Source organism: Erpetoichthys calabaricus, chromosome 8, assembly GCF_900747795.2.
Source record: "Erpetoichthys calabaricus chromosome 8, fErpCal1.3, whole genome shotgun sequence".
NCBI lineage: Eukaryota > Metazoa > Chordata > Cladistia > Polypteriformes > Polypteridae > Erpetoichthys > Erpetoichthys calabaricus.
The window spans coordinates 125,113,387-125,138,742 of record NC_041401.2 but is presented as its reverse complement, the minus strand read 5'-3'; the positions used below and the strand labels follow the sequence as shown (position 1 = coordinate 125,138,742).

General features: G+C 39.5%; 1 protein-coding gene across 3 annotated transcripts in view; it reads right to left on the bottom strand.

The window, feature by feature from the left end:
* LOC114656051 (probable G-protein coupled receptor 153) overlaps window positions 1-24,877 on the bottom strand; it is a 99,050-nt gene extending 74,173 nt beyond the window's left edge. For 2 of the 3 annotated variants that reach the window (XM_028807446.2, XM_028807447.2), the window contains exon 1: window positions 23,787-24,873. The gene's annotated coding sequence lies outside the window, so the exon portion shown is untranslated. Of the gene's footprint in view, window positions 1-23,786 lie in introns of all 3 variants that reach the window. The other variant, XM_028807448.2, reaches the window with a different exon arrangement.
* Window positions 24,878-25,356: the final 479 nt, after the last annotated feature.

The following is a 25,356-nucleotide window of genomic DNA, read 5'->3' as shown; positions in this document are numbered from 1 at the left end:
GGGCAGAGTCTACATTATCACGCTTTAAAGAAAGCTGAAGATTTTGTGGATTTTATTTAACATTCAGAAGAAGTTGTGGAAAATCAAGTGCTAAACATCATGATGTTTGCTTTTGTACATTCATTTATCTTAAATATCGAAAACAGTTGAAAATTCAATATATTGCTCAGTCCTAGGCGAATATGCAGACAACAGAGCCCTAAGCTTGTAAACGCTCTATAAAGGATTAAACTAATCTGAACTCTGCACTTCTAGTTTCTTACTTTTTTGTGAAGCCAAACTTCCAATTTGTTAAGCTGACCATCAATGAGGAGTTTGCATGTTCTCCCAATGTCTGTGTGAGTTTTTTTCCAGCTACTCCAAGCCTCCTTCTAAGCCTAAAGATTTAGTAGTTCAGTTAAACAGCAACTCTAAAGTGGCCCTGTGAGTGAGCGAATTAGTATGCTTTTTGATGGACTAGCATTGCCCATAAACTAAATAAACAGATGTTCCTTTTTTATGTCTTTCACTGTTTGGCTCTCCAATATCCCATTATTGCATCACCCAAATTGTGTCAATCTAAAGTGTGTCATATATTTCAATGTAACTGACTGGCATATTTTGCACTTTGCAATCAGACACAGTCCAGAGTTTTGGGTTCAAATCTCCACCTGCTCGCTGTCATTGCCTGTTTTCTTCATCTCCACATGGTTTTGCTGCAAGTAACTCAGATTTTTCTCACAATCTAAAGACACAGAGAATAGGCTTAATAGTTTAAATCTGTCTGTTTGAGTAAGCATATTCTGTGATAGTTGGTGTTCCAGTTTATCTACACAGATCTCTGACAGTTTGCCCTAAATTTACTATATGTTATCCAATTTGTAGTTTGCAAATGACCCAGGAAAAGGAAGACTTGCTGGAATCATTCTTGGACTCCTGATAGCTATACCCCTTAAATAGCAGCAGGTAATATGTGACAAGGACAAGCTAAATGCTCCTGGGTCCTAATTAACCACCTTCTACACACATAGCACTTTAATAAATCAAAGTTGCTTTGCATATGCACAGTGTGTATAGCGCAGAACTCACACTTTGGTAAAAGAGCCATTAAATTGACTTTCTGCTACCAATTCAATTAAGGACTGAGGTGATTCAAACCCCCAGGTGACCTCAGGTCACTTTGTTTGTCTTCCCACATTCAGGCAGCTCCTCATTGACTATGCTCTATGATGCCAGTTCAGTTGTGGCAGGCAAACAGCACAGTTTACTTAAATGAAGGCTGCTGGTTTTGCTCCTACTTCTGTATCATTCTGAATAAGTTTTATCTCAGCTTGTGTTGCAATAATAAACAAATGTAATTTATTTAAGTTATTTATGCAATCAGGAAAGAAAGAAGTGACGTGACTAGTTTTTAAATTATGAAAGGGATTAGTGCAGTGGATCCTGGGTGCTACTTTAAAGTGAGTTATTTAACAATAACTGATACAGATGGAAAGTGTTAGAAAGTATTACTTCTCACAGAGAACCACGGAGAAATGGGATAAATGACCAAGCAGTGTGTTAGAGAGCTGGATTTCAGAGACCATCAAATCTTTATTTTGGAGAAATCAGGTGAATAGGATTAGCGAATGGTCTGTTCATGTCAAAATGTTCTAATGAAAATGTTCTAATCCTGATCTTGTAAATTGCCTTGGGATAATGATTACTATGGAGAATGCAATATATAAAATAAAGGTGGCTTGTTTGTTAAAACATCTCTAGCAAACTGGCAATTGGCAAAAATTAAAGTAACAGAATTCCGACAAAAGAGTAAATGTGTTGTAAATAAAGTATTTGTATAATTTTTGTGCTTTTATAGGGCGGGTGATATGGCTTAAAAACTACATGTCGATATTTTTAGGATGTGATGATATACAATATGTATTGATATTTTATTTTCTCTAAAATACTATGGTATAAGTTTCATCTAGTAGTCAGGACTATGTCAGAATACTTTTATTTGTCACTTCAATATTTATCTCTGAGAGCAGAACACAAACACACAAGCACATATTAATTATATGCTGTAACATATAAATATTTTGATATTGGTAATATTAGCCTCTTGACTATTTCTCTTTCACACACAAACACGCACACACAAATCTCTAGGTTATACAGAATTTTAAAGTATATTTTTTAGTATTGTGATACATCTGTTAATTTACAGCCTCTCTCTAACGCACGCACAAGCATTAAGTCCATCGTAATCAGTTAATTAAGCCTTGGAGCTGAAACATCTTCATACAAAATATCCATATCTTTTTGCAGATAATATCATCACTTGTACTATCCTCCTCTACACTAACTTAATCAGTTTTGTGGTCTGGCTTACTCCTGTCACTTCAGACCATGACCACCAAATGAGGTCAGATGTGTGAGAAATAAATCATGAAACCTATGTTATGGGCATGGACTTAAAAACAAATAGGCTAAAAGGAGATGGCTTAAGCTTAAGCCATTCGGACAAGACTGTATACATATGCCTGATACATGATTTTAATAGCAAGGGCAATCATACATTAGCAGCTATGTCAGGATAATCAAGTGCAAATTACTCAAACAGCAGTTTGAAGTTGTAGATACTGTATTACACAACACTGTTGAATGAACACTGTCAGCTCCAAAAAAAAAAATCACTGACACAATACATCCTCTGAAAATTTTGGACATACAGTATGCTGTCCAAATGAACAGAATATAACCTAAATCTTGGTTGTATTACCCAGCCCTAATTTAGAATAATATTTATTAATTCCGTGCTGCCCCTTTCAAAGGTAAGCTTAACCCTGTGTAAAGTAATGCTTGATTTTAACTATGTCATGTGAAAATTCGCCAAAACTGTTAAGACTGAATGGGCTAAACTCAGCAAACAAAGCAAGAGAGGGGGTGGGAAGTCCTATTACATCATTAAACAACAGTTTTAAAATAACATTAACTGTTTATATAAAATTTCTTTTAGTTTCTGTGTATTGTTCTATAAATGATATTTCAAACAACTATCTACTGTATAAGAGCATCATGTCACTTTAGTCTAATAATCCAACATTTTCTAAGCATTGTGTTGTGTACTTTGGCAAATGGATCCCTTTTATTGCACTAATTACTTTGGACTTTGACAGATATCATCCAACTATTGTCATTATTTTTACAATTAACTGTAATTAGTTAATGTGTGGTTTTATTAGGATGGGCTATTTTAAACTATCTTTGTTCATGAATCACACAAATTTAGATATCATTTGCATATTTTCATGCTTCCTTTTGGTGACAATCTAACTAGCTGCCTGACAAACACACTGAGTGACCCTAGTGGCTGAGTAACATTAACGGACAGGAGATTTCCTTCATGTACCCATTCATTTTTTACCAACCTATCCTTTTCATACTCACTTAATCCAATTATCGAGTTGTGTGGAGCTGGGAATGCATTAGAATTCCGTTTCTGGTTTATTTTAAGACATTCTGTAAATATGCTTTTATTGCATTTGTGATGTCAATTTGGCATCATTTTGTTTGCTGTTCTTCATTTTGAATGTGATTTTTGGGGGGCATCAGCATGTTGATTATGGCAATAGCACCAGTTGCTAAACACATGTTCAAGATACCGCTGCTATAACAAATTTGCATCCTCTGGACATCATCTGAAAATCAAGTCCAGTTAAATAAAAACTTTGCAATTAAATAAAAAACTCTGCAATTAAATAAATTTAAACTAATCTCTTAGTTTACTGACAACTTTATAATTCAATTTATGGTTAGTGCTTTGGTTAGTTAGAAAAGAGTCTTGTTACCTACAGTATGTAAGAGATCCCTATTCTTGGAAATTTTACTCAAAGAAAGATTTATCTCTATTATGCCCAATAAAATTATTGTTTTCAACAGATTGCCTTAAAACATAACTCTATTTTAAAAGAACTGTACATAAGTCAGAAAACAACCCTGGGTGAAAGTGCCAGTCCAGTCATGTAAACGCACACATTCACCCATACTGGAATAATATAGTGTAAGCAATTATATTGTCCTGTACAAGTGGAACATGGGAAGAAACCCCAAAGTACCATTGCATTTTCCAAACTCCTTTACAGAATAATATTGAAGAGGATCCACATTGGGTGCAAGTGTATTACAGGGCACATTTACACACTCACCCCCACAGAGACAATTAAGAGTGGCCATTTAACCCAACACATATGTCCTTAGGTTGCAGAAGGAAATGTAGGATACCTGGAGCAAAAACCACACAGACAAAGGGAGAGCATGCCAGTGTCACAAAGAGAGTGACTAGGCCAGGATTTTAAACCAGGACTCTGACTACCCCTAAGTTTTGGACTTGGATAAGACATCATTAACTGAATAAGGTTTTATTAACATTCTCCACTCATTATGAAAACATTTTTTTTACTACTTTAATAGCTGGATATTAGAAGCATTTTTTGACAGCAAACAAATAATCAAGTACACTCTTAAAAATCTTGGGTCTTTAATGGCACTTCACAGGTTTGTGTGGTTCCTCATTGAACTGCTGCTTGACAAAGAACCATTTTATTCTGGTAAAGGTTCTTTGCACATGAATTTTGTTCTTTGGGCTCCAGTATCTGAAGAAAATAGATATCCTTAATGAATAGTAGGCTGCCTAGCACAGCATGAACAGATCAAGAAAACCTGAACTTAGCCTGCGTGATTGAGGCATTATGCAGCCAACTGTGATGCTTGAATGAAGGTGGATGTCCCGGCTATCTACGAGACCTACTGTTGTGAATTCTCTGGGGCCAAGTCTGCAAACAAGGAGGAATAACTTAAGGACATTTATGTTGAGTAGAATGTCTTTTGGCCTTTGAACCCCTGCAGGAGCTTTTTTTTTGTTGCTGTTGTTTTTGTCCTCCTCATGCTACCGCAACAGAGACAGGGCTTTGATACTGCTTACAGGCTGGGAGAGTTTCTTTGATGGGCTATATCTAGCCTGCAGGTTATATTACTAACATAACATTATCTTCTCATATCATATTGCATTTAGGATTTAGGATGATAAGTATAAAGAAGAGTAAATGGAATGAAGAAAGAAGCACCATCAGACTACTGCAAATGCTTGGTCATAAATGCAAAAAAAAATTCCAAGATTTTTCACTACCATGTATAGTGAATGTAACATGTGATACTCACATTGATTGCAGAGATTAACTGAATCAAGAGTTAATTTACATAAGCAGTGAAACACAAAGTACACCTGACACTTAAGGAGAACATCAAAGCTGAATATTATATGGGCTTTATATTTTACACATTTTAAATATAACCCTGTATTAATTAACTAAATATAATCCTGTATTAATTATCTAATGAGTTTGAATGGCATAGCTCAAAGGGTTGTAGAATGGGAAAGAAACAAACCAGAAATGTGTGAGAAACTTCACCTTGGGGTACTTGCAGCTTGAGGAAGCATGATTTTTTTATCATTATAGCATAGGCCAATATTTTGTAATATACATAATAAAAAAAAAATGAAATATAGGCAAGCAAGGATGACCAATTCAACCATTGTATGTATTTGCTTATTCCAATACATGGCTGCACTATTGGGCACAACACTGGTACCAACAGTGAATAAGAATAAGTCTATCACAGGGCATACTTTCACAATTACTCATACAGTGCCAGTTTCAATTAACCAACTAACCTAACGCTCACTTTGTTGCAATGTGAGATGGAAATGAACACAGGGAGATCGTGCAACTCCTCATAAATGCTTCAGTGAGATTTCAAATCGCTACCCCACAAATTATGAAGCAGCAGTCCTAACCACTGCACCAAATACCAAGAATGTGTTTAATACATAAAAAGGTGATTGGAAGGGGAACCTCATCTTCATAACGCTATGACAACTCTCATTTTGAAATGAGAAAAATAACACCACTTGAGAGTTTAAAACCAGAAATCACATTTTCACAGGAGGCAAAAATCACGCCTGATTTTATTTTGGTGACTATGTCTTTGATAAGCTTATTTACAGAACTTCTGGTGGAAAGTGAAGATAGTACTGTATTTATGAACATCACATGACGTGGCCTTAAAGGAGTACAACATATGGTTTCATCACTCCGACATTCATGCTCCTTCCTGTAGATTCAATCTTTCTCACTTCTCTCTGCTGTTTCAATGGCTATTTCCCGGGCTCACCCAGGTTAACAGATTATTTACCTCAAAGGGGATATATGAGCAGACATTTTTACACCCAGATGCCCTTTCTGATGCCACCCTTTTAATTGAGAGGAAAGTCAGAGTGTTGCAGAGTCAATAACCTGCTCCTCAACACCACAAAAATGAAGGAGCTTGTTATTGACTTTAGAAAAAACAAAACTGACATCCAACCACTTATCATTGGCGGGGCCTGTGTGGAGAGGGTCCCGGTGTTCAGGTTTCTGGGCATTGAGCTGGAGGATGACCTGACCTGGAGCGCCAACGCCAAGGAGCTGCTGAAGAAGGTGCAGCAGAGACTGTATTTTCTGAGAATCCTCAGAAAGAACCATCTCCCCCAAAATCTGCTCCTTGCCTTTTATCACTGTTCCATCGAGAGTGTGCTTACGTACAGACTGTGTGTGTGGTACGGCAGCTGCACTTCCTCAGAAAGGAAAGCGCTCCACAGGGTCATCAGGACAGCGGAGAGAACAATTGGGTGTACCCTTCCCACTCTGGAACAAATCTACACCTCCCGATGCCGCAAAAAAGCAATAGACATTTCACAGGATTCATCACATCCCGGTCATTGCCTCTTCCAACTTTTGCCATTGGGTAAGAGATACAGAGCAATGCAAACCAGGACAAACTGCCTTAAAAACAGCTTTTATCCAAAAGCAATCATGGCCCTGAACTCAGAATAAAACTGCTCCATATCATTTTCCCAATGTGCAATATAGACCTTAAGTCAACCAGTGCAATTTGTATATATAACAAGTACAATTTCTATATTTTGTAAAGTACTTTTATTACTATTCGGTTTGTTATTATTTTCTCTCCTTGTCTTTTTAACTCTTATGCCTCACACTGGGTCGACTGCACCTTCAATTTCGTTGTTCCTTTGTAAAAGTGACAATTACAATAAAGATCTATCAGTCTATCTAAAAATGACAAATTTGAAATGTAAGTATGTGGGGTATAGTTTAAGACTATTTCAGGGTCAGTCATTATGGATGAGATAATATGTTTGATTTTTGATCCTTTATTAGGGATACGGATCGTGAAAAATTACAAATTTCTATTAAAATTGAAAAATATTTAGACTAGACATTTGAATGAAGCACACATTTTAATAATCCAAATGTGACACAACTCTTTTTGTTTATTATGTACTTATATCTCATGAAGTAAATCATTGCTTTTTCTTATAAACACCCTGAATGAGGGCAACTTAAACCAATTCAGACTTTTCATTCTTTGTTGATAGTGATTTTTTGTTATTTTTTACCTATGCCAGGGTTTTATCTTTTTTAATCCTTATTTGTTCATTTTCTGCTTTTTGTGTATTTTTTAAAATATTTATTAAATAAAGCTGTTTTGTGAATTGAACTTGTGGTAGACAAGCCAATAGAAGAGGGCAAAGTTCTGCAGAGCTGGAAAAATAGTAAAACAGAACTAAGAGATAGACAAGGCAATAATCAATATTGCAATTTCTAGTAAGGGTCGTAAATAAAGGAAAAAATATTTCAAATTACTAAGCCCAATTTACAATACCAATGATCAAAAACAAGGTGATACACAAGTTTCTAAACTTATAAGTTGATAAAACAGTGTTATTTGTATTCAGAATCTTGAACAACCAGGAAGTGTGCAATCCTGACCTTTGATGTTGTGGTTTTGCCAGGGTTTCACAAAAAGCATCAAAATGAAAAGACAAGGATTAAAAAGACCAATTCCAGGGATGAATCCCTGGCCAAACCAAAACACCTATTCAATATACACTGCTCAAGAAATTAACAGAACACTTAAATCACATGTCAGATCTCGATGAATGAAATATTCAAGTGGAAATTCTTTATTGAGTAATAATGTTTAATTTGTTGAGAACAAAATGATGTATCAACTGTTAACAGAAACCAAAATCACCAACCCACTGAGGGCTGGAATTAACATCACACTGAAAATCAAAGTCAAAAATTGAAATGACAGGCTCATCCAACTTGCATAAATTTCATCATGGCAACCCATAATGTGACTAAGTAGTGTGTATGACCCTCAAATGCCTGTATACACTCCCGACAATGTCTGGGCTTGCTGAGGTTGAGATGGCAGATGGTGTCCTAGGGGATCTCCTCTTAGACCTGGATCAGGTCATCAGTGAGCTCCTGGACAGTCTGTGCTGCTACTTAGCAGTGGCAGATGCACCAAAACATGACATACCAGGGGTTCGCAGTTGGTTTCCGGTCTGTTGAACATTTGAGCCAGTTAATGCCCTGCACCAGGAGGAACCCAGGGCCCACTGCACCAATTTAAGGTTTATCCCGGTACCTAACAGCAGTCAGGGTACTGTTGGGCTGTGAGCACAGGTCCCACTAGAGGGCATCATGCCATCATGGAGTCGGCATCTGACAGTTTGGTGAGAAACATGCTCACCAATAGCCAGCTGGAGGTCATTTTGTAGGGCTTTGGCAGCTCTTTCTGTTCCTCCTCGCACAAAGGAGCAGATACTGGTCCTGCTGCTGAGTTGGTGCCCTTCTACAGCCCTGTCCAGCTCTCCTCGTGTAATGACCTGTCTCCTGGTATCTCCTCTATTCTCTTCAGACTGTGCTGGGAAACACAGCAAACCTTTCTGGAGAAGCTGGACTAGATGTGCAACTTGAATCGGCTGCAGGTACGGCCTCATGCTATCAGTAGTGACAAGGACACCAGCAAAATGCAAAACTAGAGAGTAATCAGTCAAGAAGAAAAAGGAGAGAGCAATTGTCTGGGGTGTTTTTGGGTGTTGTCTTGCTGTTGCCCCTCCAGTGCACCTGTTGTCACTTTCATTTGCACCAAAGCAAGGGAAGTTGATTCACAATCACTTATGCTTCCTAACTGAACAGACTGATATCCCTGAAGCTTAAATGGCTTGGTGTTAGACTGATGATCAACAACTTTAATAATTTTTTTGAGCAGCATATATAGTAGTGTGTGGCATTCTGGCTTTCTGAATGGAAGCATCAGTAGAATTTAGCTTTTAACTAAACTATCTTGTTAGAGTTAGTGATAATAATAATATACTATACATTACCATATCATTTTATATGCCCGCTCAATCCTGAGCATGGTCATGGGGACTGATCACAATATACACACTGATAAGTCTATTATAAACTAATAACAATTTCAGACACATAAAAGAAGATCAAAGGAAAAAGTTAATTCATATTTTCTAAGACTTTCATAGTGTGCCTTAATATTCTGTTGATAGGCTCATCTAATATTTTAAAGTTATCATATGTTCATCAAATGATAGGACAGGATTAGACCATCATCATCTCCCTAATGATAGCATCTCACCATTGGAAAATATACGACCCTAACAGTTATTAGATGTCACCCCTAACATACAGATGCCAGCCTATTCTAAATAAAAATGATAACGAATGAAATTCTTATCCCGCCAATTCTCTCCCCTGATCGCTGAGAATGCGTCTCAAATACATCATTATCGCCTCCAACTAACAGGTAGAGCCTCCTTGATTGCTGCCTCCGTCTAAATCCACATCAGCCTGCCCTGCAAAACCCTGCAGCAGTCACGTCAATTTCTGTGAGCAAAGACGATTCAAACATCTGTGCTGTCAGTCCAAGAAGTGCATCAAATATTCATAGTGTGCTTCTTCAAAGATTTTACCAGCAAATTAAGAGAGAGAAAGTTATTTCAGAAGCCATCGTGAATGCTGGAGCAAGTGATATTGAATTATTATGAGCATAACCTATGCTACTAATAAAACTCATGTTGCATTTGAATTAGTACAATATAATTACATTTTATTTAACACTACACAGTCATTACATTATCCATTATTATATACAATGGCACAGATGTTAGGGAAGTTATAACACACTTCCGGGGATGTTGTTTCAAATCCCAGCCTACTCAGTGTCCTTGTCATGTTTGCAGGTATTCTGGTTGTTGTGTTTCCCACCCCATCTGAAACACATGCAGGTTAGAAAAAAGTCTAATAGACTGAATATGTGTAAGCATGTGTGCACTCTGTGATGGGCAGGTGCCCACTCCATCGTTCTTTCTCCTTTGCACACAATATCTGGTCAGATTGTACTTACTTGCCAAGTCTGCAATGGAGAAAATGGAGTGTATTTCTGCAATACAATAATGCACTGAGTCATTTTTAGATAACAATTCATTCATATTTTTGCTATAAAAAATCTGAAGTCCCATATGTCTGTTGGTTGCTGACAACAAGTTCATTCAAATATTTTGTACTCATCAGAGACACGGTGAGCCTTTTTTAGCAGTAACATGTACAAGAGTTACAGCATGTAATGCTACTCCATTACACATAGCACAGCACAACTGACCATGACCTCAGCAATTTAGAGACACAAATTAGCCTTTGTACTGAAGGAGGACATTTGATCAAACATGAGGTAAATCTGAAGAGATAATTTAAGCTCAGGATCTCATTGTTGTGAGATGTATAACTCTTCTCTGTATGTTCTGTATGTATCGCCTGAAAACTTGAAGCTAGCTCGACTTGTTCAAACTTTTTAGGAGTCATTACAAAACAAACGGTTATGAGACAAATCCCAAATTATTGTGTGACCTACAAAAAGGTGCCTGCTTTCCATTTATATAAAATATGGATTTTATCTACATTGAATATCTCATTATCTGACATTATGAGAAGGATTTAGAAGTCAAGGTGGACTTGCCACTATCAGCTTCCAGATGATGTTTAGAAGCCACTAAGAAGTTTAACAGAATGTTACGTATTAAACCATAATGTGTAGAGTACAAGATCAATGAAGTTATGCTCAAGCTTTATAAAGCACCGGTGAGGCCTCATCTGGAGTACTGTGTACAGTTTTGGTCTCCAGGCTACAAAAAGGACAGAACAGCACTAGACAAAGTCTCGAGAAGAGTGACTAGTCTAATTATAGGGCTACAGAGGACGAGTTAAGAGGAAAGATAAAAACAAAGCTGAGCCTTTTCAGTATAAGCAAAAGGAGATAAGATAATTGACATGATTGAAGAGTTTAAAATTATAAAGGCAATCGAGACAATTTACTTAAAATGAGTTCAGTAAGAACCTGGGGTCACAGTTGCAAATTTGTTACATTTCATACAAACAGTTTTTTCTTCACACAGAGAACCACAGACACATGGAATTAATTTAACAAGTAGCGTGGTAGACTGTGGGTCTTTAGGAACCTTCAGCACTAGACTTGATGTTATTTTGGAAGAATTAAGTTGTTAGGACTGGCAAGCTTATATTGCAAGCTATATTGTCCTAATGTTTCCATCCCCACATCCACCCATCTCTGATCCTCTTTCAATTAACAGCTGAAGTGAACTACAGCCTAGCCTGGCAGCAATTCAGCTAACACTTCCATGGTACTGTCAACAGCATCACGTGGAAGGCAGGAACCTGCCCTGGATGTGATGTACTGTAGGTGCAATGCTTAAATGCGTAAGTGTTAACTGATGGTACAACTGCTAAAGGATCTTTAAAAATGAAAACTGCATTTAATGAAGATACCATCAGAAAAAGGAAAAAAATATAATTTTACAAGTACAAAAACCTCATTTAATTTAAAAAAGGCCTGACCAAATGGAAATGGGAGCAGACAGAAAGCTTTAGTTGGAAGAAGCGGATCAAAGCTTCAGTCATTTTCATACAATCTGCTTTGATGCTTTGTGACCAATTTACATAAAATTGTCACAGTGCATGCCAGGTGACAAACACAAGTCAAGTAGCGCCTAACCTTGAATGGTGTTTGAGTAGGGGGTGAAGATGAAGGGAGGATCCTTACTCTGGCTGCATAGTTTGACTCTTTAAATATAGAACTAAATCCTAGGGCACTTAGAAGAAGACTGAAATATCTTTCTGCATAAATGTATGACATTAGGTAAATCTTTGCAGAAGCTGCTGTCTTGCAGTAAGAAGATCATGGGTTCGCATCCTGGGTCCTCCATGTATGGAGAGAGTATAGTGTATTGAAAAAAGCATTATTATTATTATTATTATTATTGAGTGTTACTGCCTCTGGGAAACTGTGTGGTTTGTCCCTGTTACAATCTGTTGGCTGCATGAAGGCCCTGATGAACTCAGAACAACATAAAAAAATGCAATGAAAATGCAGTGGGGCTGAGACAGCAAACAACCAACCTTGATTTCTACTTGATAAATTATAAAACTCTTACACATTTGATATTAAAAATGAAAAAGAAACAAAGCCAACATTGGGAGGTATGGTTAATTTATTATGAAAACAAATGGAACAGAACTAATTCTCCTTCCTGCTTGTGTGGTGAAACCACAGGCTATAACATAATTCATTTTAATTTCACATAATCATTTAATAAATTGTTTATTACTGGCTGGCCACATACAGTATGCTAACATAATCGAAAAAGCTAGCCACAATTTGGCCAGAGGATTTATTATTGAGAATGTCTTTATTACTACAGTGCATAATTCTCTCATGGTCGTCAAGAGTCTAAAACTAAGGTACAAGCAAACAGGCGCCACTCTGAATGCGTTAATGTCCTACATTAATAGAGAACACTGCAAACCACTTTACTTGAAGTGTCCCCATTAAAGTGTTAAATGAAGTACACAGTGCAGTTACACAACACTCACTTGTATCATGATATACCTAAGAGTGGAGCAGTGACTGGCACTGCTGCCTAACTGCTCCAGAGTCTTAGCTTCAAATTTCAACCCACTTTGCTTGTTCTCTGTGTGATTTCTCCAGCTACATTGGTTCCAGTTATATTAACAGTGATATCTCTAAATTGGCCCAGAATAAGTGAGGTTATCCTGCTATACTGTAGACTAGTGACACATCAGGGTTGATTTCCTGTGCTGCACCTGACACTACCAGGATAGCTAAAGCCTGACGACTCTCCTATATTGGCAAAAATAAGTTTAGAAATTGGATGTAAGGAAGAGAAGAACACATGGAAGTGTGCTGCCATGTGATCCACAGGATAAATCCCTATCTAGGACATGTTTTTCATGGAGTTTGGTTCCCTCATACAGACTTCCTATGGGGTGTCCAGTTTCTTTTTAGGGACATGCTCTTAGACTAAGTGTTACCCTCCTATTTCCCTTCCAAAGCACTAAAACCCACTTGTAGGCCTCCACTACCACCAACAATTTAATCGGTTATTACTGCTAACACCTCCCAGACATATTAACATAAGGCACTGACATCCCACGCAGGCAAAAAGGAAGGTGAGGTTGTGATGCCCCGCGTGCCCACAGGCATGCGCCTCTTCTGTTTCCCAGGACATCAATACTTATAACTGAAGACGGACCAGGGTGAATGAGGACACAACAACAGTTATCAGTGCAATCGTGCATTCTGCAAGTTTATGCAAATAAATAGTGTTCGAAAATATGGTGTTTCATAAGTTAAACCAAGGATAAAATCACAGCCAGAATCGACTTTTCTTCTTACTAAGACCCAATGCGTCTCTCTCTGTCTCTCTCTCTCTGCTCACACTTCAGATCTGGCAGTGATGCTGAGATGCTGGCAAATGCAGTTAGCCATTTTCCTCTCATCCCAGCCACCTTCCATTGGCATCTTTTGAGACCCACCAAACCTGGTCTCCCTCATTTTGCTACTTTCTACAATGGTCAAAAGGAGGGATCCAGCCATGGAGTTCCATTCCCCTTGCTCCTCTCTTCTGCACTGTCTCAACTGCCCGTATCTGTTCTTTCTCTCTCTCTCTCTCTCTCCTGCTGTCCCTCTTGATTTTCCTTCCTTCCATTTGGATTGGATCTCTTTTTGTCTATCCTAGATCAAATCTTACACTCCAGTAAGTGTAACTGAATTAAACAATCCTCAGAGCAACAGTCTGTGGGATGGCTGTGCCAATCACTCTCAGACACATGAAGGAGCAATCAACCAGTTCTCCCATTAATTACTCCAAATTTGCTTGTTTCTCCCGCACACACCTACGCTCATGAAATGCAACCCACACTACTCTTAAAAAAAAAAATAGCACCTCTACTGGTTCTCTAACCACGCTAAACTCTCCATGGACCCCGGATACATTTCACCATGGTGGTGTGATCTGTAAACATAGTGGAAATCGATCCCAGACTCACCCTTGAAAGTAATCCTTGGAAGAGAGATGTTTGGTGATTGGCTCTGGTAAAAATGTAGAGGCAACCCGTCTACTCTGGCCTTCTTAGAAATATGGAAATAAACATCAGCTAGCCCCAGACTGCTTTCAGATAGACAAGAAGTTGGCTGACTGCTTGGAAGTACAGACTTTTTCTCCAGTTATTCCAGTTTTACTCTCACAATAAATGCTTTGGAGGATGATTGGTCCTGTGTAGGTGTGGAGTGAATGGACCAGGCAATGAACTGCCAAGCACCCAGTTTTGCTGTAGTAGGCTCTGGAACCCTCTACCGGAATTGGAAGAAGTATGTTTGAGAATGTATGCATGTTGTACTGTGTGCAAAATAAGAAACACTAAATGGCACCATACTGCTAAGAAAACATGACATTCTCCTTTCTTTAGTCATGTTGTAGGTCTTTATATTATTTAATGCTGCTCACAGGAACAAAACTGAGCTTCTAATTGTGGAAAATTAAAATACTCAAAAGGAGAGTGGGAGTAGGTAAGACAGCAGTCCTGCACTGGGTGAGCACACTCACATTCACATACCTGGGAAGTCAGTGTGGTGTAATGGCTAGGGCAGTGGGCACTGGACCTTAAACCACAAGGCTGCTGGTTCAGTATATACAAGTACTTTACTATAAAACCCTTGGCAAGTTAATTAAAAGGCCTGAGCTCCAACTGTTCAAAATATCTATAGAGTCGTAACATAACCAGATCTTGAAGAAGTCATCCGGGATATGGGTGTCAGCCAAATGTACAATAATAATACCAATTAACAATGTATAGCTTTGGGATTTTGGAGCAAGCACAACAGAACATAGAAGCTCCATACAGAAGACTCAATAGCTGAGAATGAAAGTGTAATCCAAGTGATGTGAGATTACAATGCAAACTTTATTTATCCATAGATTTTTCTAAGTTGCATTTGTGACTTTAAGTCAATGTGTAGGAGCATAAGCAATTATGGATGCAACGCCACAGTTGTTGTTTAGTATAGGACAACACTGTACATGTATATGGATGATAATAGCTGCTTCTTCTTCTTTCGGCTACTCCCATTAGGGGTTGCCACAGCGGATCATCTTTTTCCATATCTTCCTGGTCTCTGCATCTTGCGCTGTTACACCCATCACCGGCATCGTCTTCTCTCACCACATCCATAAACCTTCTCTTTTGGCCTTCCACTTTCCCTCTTGCCTGTCAGCTCTATTCTTAGCATACTTTTCCCAATATACACAGCATTTCTCCTCTGCACATGTCCAAACCAACGCATTCTTACTTCTCTGACTTTGTCTCTAAACTATCCAAACTGAGCAGACCCTGTAATGTACTCATTTCTAATCCTGTCCATCATAGCTTGCACTCACAAAATACACACACTTAAGACACCAGCATGCTAGACAAACCATGCTTACAGCACAAAAATCAATTAGATGGAGAGACGAACTCCAATAGCTGAACTCATTCAACCCTGTGGAAACCCTGAGGCAGACAACCACAGCATAGCAGACTGCAGCAGACATGGTAATGGCCTGAGGAGGAAAGAGATCAGGGATGCATCAGTGTGCTGGAGAGACACCAACAATGAGATGGGCACAAAGAGCTATGAGCCACCCTGGACCTCTGTGTTGGTGATTAACAGAACCGGCTGCTGAAGGATGGCCATTGGCAGTACAGCAGCCAAGGCCGAGACTACTCTGCAGCTCATCGGCACTTGGGCAGTTCTTCACCAGTTCTGGACAGAGGAGTGTCAAGTAAAGCAACAGGCCAATTGAGCCTGAACAAGGGTACAGAGATGAAGTCATGGCTGTGCCCAATGTCTGTGCAGGGACTGGGATACAATGAAGTTCTGAAAAGTTTTTAGTAATTTAATGCATGCATTTTGTTGCTGAAAGGCTAGCATTAAAATACAAAGTCCAAAACATGTGACATTCCTATTAGGTGTTAAGTTACATTATACTGTGCACAGAGAATGACTGTAAGCCATGAATGACAACTATAGTGGCTATGACACATATATTCATACATCATCTAAGACTAGTCATGGCAGCTAATATCAATTGAACTTTATATAGCACCTCAGCATGCACCATCAAAAGCCACAATACAAGAAATAGATGTTAATGGATACATACAATAGAACTGAGGTTCAAGGGTTGGTCTCAGGCTGGGTCCCTCAAAAACAAGTTTAAAATTAACCTTCAATGTGTGCACTTCACAATATCAAAGAACAAGTTTGGCCCACCATATCACAGGTGCTTTAAAAAGGCTAGAAGAGCAATGGAAAGGTGTGGAATAAGATAGAGTCTGACCCAAGCCAGCCAGCAGCATAGCATACCTCAGGCAGCAATGATGTCAATGTGATCTGTCAGACCGCTCTAATATACAACTATGCACTATATGCCTTTTTCAAATTAAACACAACATTGCAGGAATATTTTCTGGTGCAAATTTTAAGACTCATAGCCTGTTTTAAAACAAACATTTGCCATCCATAATTGTATTCTCTATTGCATTAAAAATGTTTCATGTGTTTTTTAAGAAACATCCCTGAAGTTACAGATTTACCAGACTAATCTGGAAAATATTGTGGACCTCTAAATATTATTCTAATAGGAAATGTATGTAGGTCATTTACGCATAATTACACTGTATACTTAACCACCATGAAAATTGTCCATTACATTTTTGTAAGGGATATCAATGTCAAGTCTTCTCCAAGCTGAAAATTGTGCACAAAAACATCACTACTGTACACCACCTTGCATTTATATATCTGCATTAGACTATGTGAAATGCACTACATTTCCCGACACCGAAAGTTGTAAAGTGGGTTCAGTAAAAGGACAATTGGAGGGAAGGAGGGATACGTCACATATGTATTTTCTTTATATACTTGAACAAATCAAGTACCATTCCCTGCTGGTGTGTATGGGTGTGCCTATTTACTGTCCACTCTTCATTTGTTAGCTGCAGTTTAAGAATTGCACATTACAGTACAATTATTAATGGTTTAATTATTTATGGTTTAAGTTGTGCAATTTAAAGTTCCCCTGATTTCACAACACTTCTAATTGATTCAAAATAAATTCCTTAATCCGGGGCTTTCAGTTTTCCATCTTGTTTTTTTTTTACAATATGTGCTCTTGCACATACTTAAACAAAAAGTCTAACTGCATTCCTGAAGGTACTTTTCCAAGTGCACACCTATAAAGTGTTTACGTGAACTGTGCGGTTAAACACTGTACTGTACATGCTCTCAGATTGTCAGCAGGAGCGGCGATTGTTACACATCTGTCGACTTTTCGGTGCCAATCAGGTGCGGGTGACGGGTGCTGTCAGATACTTTATGCGGCACTCCTGGTGGATTCTTCATTTTGACTGGTCGGGCCAGAGGAATCCCTTTCCAATACTGCCCTCGAAATCTAATGCACAGCTTAACGAGCCAGCACTCCAAAAGTGGACAATCCTTGAACGATGACCAGGAATTCGGACCTTCAGGCGAAAGGATTCTTATACGAAGTGGAATGTGCTCGCGTTGCATAAGGCAACTAATTTTAGCTGGCCTTCCTCCTACTTAGAAGATGAGTAATCCACTGGCAGCACACGATCTGCTCCGAATCACCGAAAGTGAACTCCGTCCAGCGTGTGCGCGCGGCGGAGGCGGCAAAGCAAGTCCGTCCGATCTGATTCGCCCCTCTCCTGTTCCTGGTGTATGGCTTCCCGTTACCAGCTGATTACTCCCCCGGCACTGGGCTGTAAGTATTGATGTAATCAGCAGCTAAAGTTGACCAAAACAAAGACGGGGTTAAACTATATGTTTTTTTTATTAATGGATGCCGCTGTTTGCCCACTAATACGGGGCGGTTTCCGATCATCTACCTCCTTAAGAACTAGAAAATGAAGGATCTCGCATCGGCGTCAAGTATGAGAAAAAGACGTGTAAAGGCACCCATTAAGATACGATGGGCGAATGAGTGGGCACTCGAATGTCAAGATAACCGTAAGAAAAGCAACGCCTCGCCTGCAGCGAGCGCATCTGTTGTTGGAAGCTCGCGCCCCTTATCGAAAGCGCAGCATTCGGGGAGCCTGCGTGACACGAAGGAGCCCTGCGGCCTCACGCGCCTCCCACGGAGCAGCTGACGTGGACTTGGACTTGCAGCGCCAGCCGGTCTGGGATGTCAAATGTTCGTTTTTAACACCTCGCTTTAATCTGCAGCTTGGCCCGGCGACTCCATTATTACCTTGTTCACTGTGGACTTTGTGGGTAAAACCGAGTAAACATCTGGCAGAGACCAACTGTAGGTGGAGAAAATGCATCTAGTGCATCACGAAAGGGGGGGTGGGATTCATAGTATTACAGCCCATCCTGAATAGAAAATCTGCACATCTGGTTACGATATCCTGTCCCAATTAAACAAAGGCAAGCAGCGCACTGAGGACAGCTCCGATCAGACGAACGCCACGGGCTCACTCCCGGAATCCGGAGCTCGGCCTGTGCGTGGAAAACATCTTATTGACCTATTGTCTTTCACCCAACGCGAAGGCAGAAAGAGGTCTTTAGAGGCCTCGTAAAAAGGTTAATGGAACTGGTTGTTCGGAAAGGGAGTTCCGAAGCCTTGGGGCTCACGTAGTAAATGTGCATAAAATATATATTTGGGAAACGCTTAAATAAGAACGCATTGCTGTTAAGAAGGGGAAAAGGTAACGATCAATTGTTTCCTTTTAAAATGGGCACAAGGAAAACAATGTTCACATGCACACCACTGTATTACAGGAATGGCATTTTCTTCGATTTAGAACACCTGCTAAATCTCGATATAGGCTGTATGACGGGGGTTTATGCGGATCCTTAATATGACATGTTTGACAGAGTTGATTTTGTCTTACTGACATCACTGGATGGCCCAGAAAAGTCCCTACAATGCCTGATAAACTTGAGGAACATAAGTTTAACTCAGCATTCTAAAGCTGTTAGGGGAGACAGAGACCTAAACGGAAGAGTGGACATACAGGAAGGTTGTATGAGTGTGAGACAGCACCAAAAAAGTGACACCTGCCTGGATGTCAATGTGATATTTGGTGTGAATATATTACAGTAGGCATCTCTGGTAACTGAAATCAGATCAGCTTTAACTTGTGGAAGCTTAATTAATAACATTCTCATTTGTTTTTATGGTTCCCTGTACAGAAGGTTGACTCAGTGCACAGTTGGTGAATTAAAGTGAACAATCAAGGACTAGGCTCAATAAGTGCACCAGAGCTCCTCACCCCAGCCCAAGGGAAAATGATAATAAATAGGCTCTCAGACTAATGGAAAAAATTCCTTTAGCTCAACAAGCTAGGTTGTTAATTTTTCCACTCCACAGGAGGACTTTGAGAGTAGGACAATATGTGGTGTGAAAACTATTGCAGGATGTGCCTCTCTTCAATTCCACGCATGGCCTTGGGCTGCTCTCTGAGACAGCCTTTGGATGATATCACTGCAGACACCGATGAAGAGAAGGAGATATATACTGTCAGTTTATGGGTAATAGACCCTTCATTAATCCACAAATAACTCCATGAATTTCATGCAGAACCATGCTACCTCTTTCTGCTAATTCCTACTCACTCCTGTTCTGCTCTGTGGGCAGCGCCTGTTCTATTTCAGACAAAAATAAAATGGCATGGCTATGCTCCATTCACAGAGGAAATCAAAAGCATGACACTTAGCTCCGGATGAGGTACAAGGAGAAAGATATGAATAACAACAAAGCAAAAAACAAAAAAACAAAAACAAAAAAAAGACTCTTAAAATGTCTTACTGGCTCCCAATTGTTTTTTTCAGCATTTTACAGGAGCCTCATTTTCATCTTGAGGATTCCTCAAAATATTTAGCTGGAAAAGAGCTACAGTCTATCTTTGCATGCATAAAAAAGGCTGAGATTACAAGATTCACTTAAAAATGAATCTTCTGCTGCCATAAATCTGCTTCATTAAAACTTCACTGGGAATTGCCTGGTGGTCACGAGCCTTGTCTGTGCCGCACATCACCGCTACACCCAACATCAGAAATTCCTTAAAGGACAGGCCTGAACCCAAGGAGTGAAATCAAAGATCTTAAACTGTGAAGTTCACATGTAGCTTCCTGATTTTATATAATCAAATTTACAATTTTGGACAAAAACATGGACTTTTGCAGGTAGGAAATATGCCTGAAATACACCTCTGTTATTGCTAGACAAGCATGTAAATTAAATGGTTCATAAGGTCCACTAAATCTTAGTAAGATCATGCTAGATTATTTGGTACCACCACATATCAGCACATATGAAGACTTGCAGTTGGAAGGACAGTGTCAGCTATGACGCCAACCTCATAGACTCTTGACATGACTATTGCAATACCAGCTAACCAACTGCTCGGAAGCACAAAAAAGTAAACTCATTGAAACTGTGGCTGACTAGACTCAGAACAATTGACTCGGCTGGATGATAAAAAATAATAATAAAAAAAAACCTAAAATCTCTGCATGCTTACATCACAGAGAGAGTGACAATAATGACAATATCCAAAGCTTGTGCAGAGCTTAAGATAAACTCAGCAGTTCGTAGCTGGAATAGTGATCTTGCACTGGGATAATGTTGTATTCCTGAAACTACTGCTGGAAGTAAACCATCCAAATGTTAATTAACATTTTAGTGGAAATGATGGTGGGAGGAGAGTATCAACTATTGCAATTGGAGAGCATTATGATCATCCTACATGTAAAATATCCAAGAGCTCCATTCTTATTTGTCTGTGGATGTGGTGACTCTAGGAATTCAATTAAAACTGGATCACTGGTGGAAACTCAGATGCAGTGCCCAATAAGTTAGTGTAAAATGAGTTAAAGGTTTGAGTGGCTCTGGTTCATATTTTAACAAAAAAAACCCCACAAACTGGAGAATATTCTGTTTTGTCAGAAATAGAATATACTATAAAGACAACTGAGGTGCAAACAAAAGACATTTATCTGAATGCAAGGGCTCTAGTCTGAAACCACCATGAAAGGGCTTATACAAAATAAAGAGGAGGTTGTTAAGGCACACATTAATCCTGATGACATTTGCAATACAAATAACAAAACCGTCATGCGCAATACAAGTTATATTCTTCAAAAATGAACTTAAGCCACATTGTACTTAACAGATAATGTTAGTCAAACGAAACAGGCTAGCACAGAATGTTCACAGAATACACAGGAAGTTCAAAACGCACTGTTTCAGCCGTCAGCTTTTTAAGACATTTATTCAAAGAAGTTCCAGGGATGTCAAAAAATGCCAGGAGAACTGAGTGCAAGGCGGGAACCCACTTTGTTCAGGATGCAAATCCATCAACGAAAACAATCACACGCACCGGGCCAGTTTCAAGTTGGCTATCGCCCGGAAGTGCTCGTCTTTGGTAAGCAGGAGACCACAAGTGTCCCTAAAGAACACGGGCCCGCAGACTCCACGCAGCCAGTGAACGGGCCAGAATCTGAAGCACCGGTCCTGACAGCGGGCGCAATGCCTATACTAAGGAAGAACGTCTGAAAGTAAAAACGAAAAGTTACAGTTGTCATCTCTTTTTAGCCGTTGAGTTCTTACAATAATTCCAAAAGGTGTGGAGGTACTGTGATTAATCCCGAGAATTACTGTAATGTTAAAACTGATTAGTCACTACATCATATGGCCTCTGACTGTAGGATTATGTTATATGTGTCAGCATCAAGAAAAACAGCGACACAGAATGCGAGGTCAAGCTTAACGGTTTGTTTGTTTATTTTTTTTTTATAAATTACCGAAAGGTTCAATACCTAACCCAGAACTCAGTAACAATCAGTGGCTCTTTGTACGACCATCAGCCAGTTTTAAGGCGCAGGCTAAAACTAATTTGGCCACTTGTCTTTCAGTTGAACCACCTAGTCGAATTTTGGGGGACAAGAACCCATCCTGGACCGGGCGCCAACCTGGCAAATCCACACCGGTTCAACCCGTAAATTATAGAGTGCTAAAAGGAGAGTACGTAATAAAGTAGAGGAGGCTGGGAAAAGATGGTAAAATATACTGAATACATATACTGTATTCAGTCTCTCACCGGTATATACATAATCCACACATCATAACACCTTCCGCCTCACACTCTACGCTGAATTCCTTGTTTGCTTCCACAAAACGGCCACGCGCCTCCACGAGTAGCTCTCTGCTCTGTGTGTAGCAATCGCGCTCTCAAATCTGTCTTCATTGTGTCAGCTGTTATGGAGAAATCGAAATTGCGCTGGACGGAAGGGGGTGACAGCGTAACGAGCAAGTTTATCATCCACATTATTATTATTATTATTTAGCAAAATAAGAGCGGAGGTGGAAACTACAGTTTCAGGAGGCGAAGCGATGTCACATTCTGATGCACTTCAGCTCGATATAGCACACTGTGGCTCTAGAATTAAACACAATAAACAGTTAAGAGGCGATTTTAATGAATGCGTAGGACGCAAGAGAAAATCGAATTTCTATAAGTAGAAAAAAGTACGCAGGCTCCTTAAGCGTGGTTTCCAAGCTCACCGTTCTTAATTGATGAAAATCATATCTTGATATGGTTGCATGGAAATATCATACGTTCACAAGTCTCATTAGGCATATCGACTTCACGTAAATGATACTGCATCGAATGTACTGGTGACATTGGGCCAGAGCGGACCGTCCTGACAGTCTGTGGCCGCGTTATTCCCATTCACTCGGGAGATCAGGGATGGATTGGTGCGATGGTTTAAACTGACACATTCTTTACGATAAAACGGTAAAATAATATATTTTATTATTCATTTCGCACCTGTCATTTTCCTTACCGAATATGTCAGTTTTTTGTTGGAAACTTAGAAGAACCACTTGCGAAACAAAGCTATTGTAACAATGATAGATAGATAGATAGATAGATAGATAGATAGATAGATAGATAGATAGATAGATAGATAGATAGATAGATAGATAGATAGATCTCGAATTGTCCCTAAAGCAAAATAATACAGATGATGAGAAATTCACTGCAGGGTTGAATGATTGCCAACAAGGTTTCACCTCCTGCTGTGCCACTTTGCAATCACCTTTGTAAAAAATTCTAAGTTGAATTGACCATTGCCGCCCGCGCCACACGCATCCGCCAGCCGTTCGCAACGACAAGTCAATGTGCAATTCAGAACCACTACTGAAAAGCACCCAATTATAGACACATTTTCCTGGAAATTCACTCTAGAAACTACAATTCCTCAAGTTTCATATAAATCGTTTAAAGCTTGTCATTCATTATACGAAGCAAACATTATTTATGCGCTTGACTCTCTCCTTTTTAAAACGAACACTTACTTCTAGTAACCACAATGCCAAACCGGACAATAGCCACTATGCCTAATCTTTCGCGCTCCACCCGATCGTACGGAATCATGCTTCTTACCTGATAATCCTGTGGAGTCCCCGGTGGCTTCGAAGAGCAAATTTCTTGGTTCAGCTGATGCCCACGCTGTGCCCCTTCTCATCAGATCAGGGGCGGCCGAAGCCAACAGGCAGAAGAGAGCGCCGCTCCGTGCAGTAGAAGCCAGTTCCGAGCAGGCGGGCTTAGGGACGCCGTTTGCGTGGCTCTTTCCATCCGAATACCTCGCCGGTAATCCTTTGTCACATTTTTCAACTCTCCTCTTTCCTTATCCTCGCCGTGCATCGGTGTATAAAAAGTGACGGGAGTAGCCTTCTTTCTTAATAAGGTTAACAGTGGAAACTAAAGTGGAGGTCATGGGGGGAAAAAAGATTAAAGAAAGGAAACTGAAACCCTCTAAAATTGCCGAAGGAAACCACGAAACCGTTGAGCACACGGTTTGACTTGCCTTAAACCTGCTCCCCGGAGATCACGCGTACTGCTCCATCCCACGGCTGCCACTGAGATGTGCAGCCTTCTGGAATGCATTTATTTATTTGCTTACTTATCTATTTATTCCAGCGTCTCTGTCTCCCTCCTAAGCCTATCTTCAGGGAAACGCCGGTGTCTCATCGCGCATGCGCTTCCAGCCGCGCTTCCAGTGTATCCGCACATTAGAACACACGTCCTCTTTCAGTTGTTTGTCGACCACTTTCATAAATACGAATGTGATTGCTTACCTTGCGCCCTGTTTTCTAGTGTAAATGTCGTGTCTTACACGGCTACCTCACACATGAAGTATTCCTGCTTAAAATGCAGCGCAATTAGCCTTGAGTGGTATATTTTAAAAATCCTATTGGGAAACTGAAGCTGATATGATTTTGCCTGTGCTTTATCAATAAGGTTCTTAATTTGGATAGATTTCGGCCCGTATGTTTCGATCATCAATAGATTGATATATTCAAGCATGTATGTTAGAAAAGAAAAACGAGACGCGACCCACCATCTGACAAGTTCACAATGAGGTACAGCACAAATGGTGGGGAAGACTTGAAATTCAAGATAAAACCTCTGCCATGGTTCATCCTTCATCCCTTGGGTTCGGAACCATTGATAAGATTTGGCTATTGTCCGGACCCACGGCTGTATTACACTTTTCACTAAGAGTTGGACATTATTTCATAAAAACCTGCTCTCTATCAGGCTAGTTTTAAGTTTGTTTTTTTTTGTAGTCTCCTCTTCTGGATTGGGTATTGATTTGCACGTTCTCCTTTATATCAGTACAGTTCCCATTATGTGTTCCTTTTATAGCATGGTAATTCTTAAAGGAAATAAATATTCTAAATCCACATGGAGTATGGTCCAGTGTGTGCCTTATTCTTAATGTTGCATTATAGATGTTGATGAGGAACAGTTAGAGCATACTTTAGTTAACTTGCCTTACAGTAGTTAAAATACAATTTGTTTATTTGGCTAATATCATACTGTGCATTCTGCTAATGGGTGAAATATTGTCCCTTGGTTTAGTATTCTGATACATACTGCTATATACATGGACATTTTTTTGGTGAAAACTGCCAAATTAGCATAAAATAATACCCATATTCAGTGTCTA